The sequence below is a fragment of the Bufo bufo genome, chromosome 4 (genome assembly GCF_905171765.1).
Source record: "Bufo bufo chromosome 4, aBufBuf1.1, whole genome shotgun sequence".
In the NCBI taxonomy this organism is placed as follows: domain Eukaryota; kingdom Metazoa; phylum Chordata; class Amphibia; order Anura; family Bufonidae; genus Bufo; species Bufo bufo.
Window position 1 is genome coordinate 464,448,585 of NC_053392.1, and position 1,510 is coordinate 464,450,094.

A 1,510-nucleotide genomic window follows, 5' to 3' on the forward strand; every position below is an offset into this window, starting at 1 on the left:
AAACAATCTTCCTCAGGTATATATCCCTTGCTTTAATTCAATGATTCCTCTGCCCTTCAGCTTACTTGTTTAGCTGGAACACTGGCTCTGCTCTGCTTGTGGGAAGTGTAGGTTTCTCCCAGGAGGCAAACTCTTCTCTTGGGGTGAATCTTCTGAGCTAACAGAGGCTCAGGAACTTCAGGCAGGCTAGACTGCACTACTAGCCACCTGGAATGCACTAACTCTCCCTTGTCTGGGACTACCTATATATACTCAGGGCTCTCTAGCTCCCTCTAATGTGTAGGAGGCTGAACTACACCCTAACAGGCCTGACACCCAGATAATACAGGGAAATGAACATAACACATTAATGCGATAGACATATTAACCCTTGTGTAGTGCCCACCTTTACCCAGTGGGACACTACAGGTGCAATGCGTTCAACTCACGCATCGCATCCACGCAGAATACTCGCCCGTGTGAAAGGGGCCTAAGGGATTTTTCAGAGGAGCGACTTTTCCATCTGGATATGATGCATGTAATGAACAATTGGCATCTGGACTGAATCCTGACCCATTAATTTCACTGGGTCTGTGTACATGAGCCTCGTTTTTCATCATCTTTATGTCCAGGAAAAATCACAGCATATTCTATACTGTGCGTTTTTCTCGCAGTCCTGGCTCCATAGAAGTGAACGGGGCTTGTGTAAAATACAGAAGACATGGGGATGCAATGCGTTTTTCACTGATGGTTAATGGGAGATGTAGATTATTCCGTTTTTCTTCACGTGTGTGAAAAACGCATGAAACCTGGACGGGAAAAACCCTGAAGGCAATCGCAGACAAAACTGATTGAAGCTGTGTGCCAAATCATCAGTTTTTCCCTGAACAGATCCTGACACAATCCATATACACTTACCTAAAGAATTATTAGGAACACCTGTTCTATTTCTCATTAATGCAATTATCTAGTCAACCAATCACATGGCAGTTGCTTCAATGCATTTAGGGGTGTGGTCCTGGTCAAGACAATCTCCTGAACTCCAAACTGAATGTCAGAATGGGAAAGAAAGGTGATTTAAGCAATTTTGAGCGTGGCATGGTTGTTGGTGCCAGACGGGCCGGTCTGAGTATTTCACAATCTGCTCAGTTACTGGGATTTTCAAGCACAACCATTTCTAGGGTTTACAAAGAATGGTTTGAAAAGGGAAAAACATCCAGTATGCGGCAGTCCTGTGGGCGAAAATGCCTTGTGGATGCTAGAGGTCAGAGGAGAATGGGCCGACTGATTCAAGCTGATAGAAGAGCAACGTTGACTGAAATAACCACTCGTTACAACCGAGGTATGCAGCAAAGCATTTGTGAAGCCACAACACGCACAACCTTGAGGCGGATGGGCTACAACAGCAGAAGACCCCACCGGGTACCACTCATCTCCACTACAAATAGGAAAAAGAGGCTACAATTTGCACGAGCTCACCAAAATTGGACTGTTGAAGACTGGAAAAATGTTGCCTGGTCTGATGAGTCTC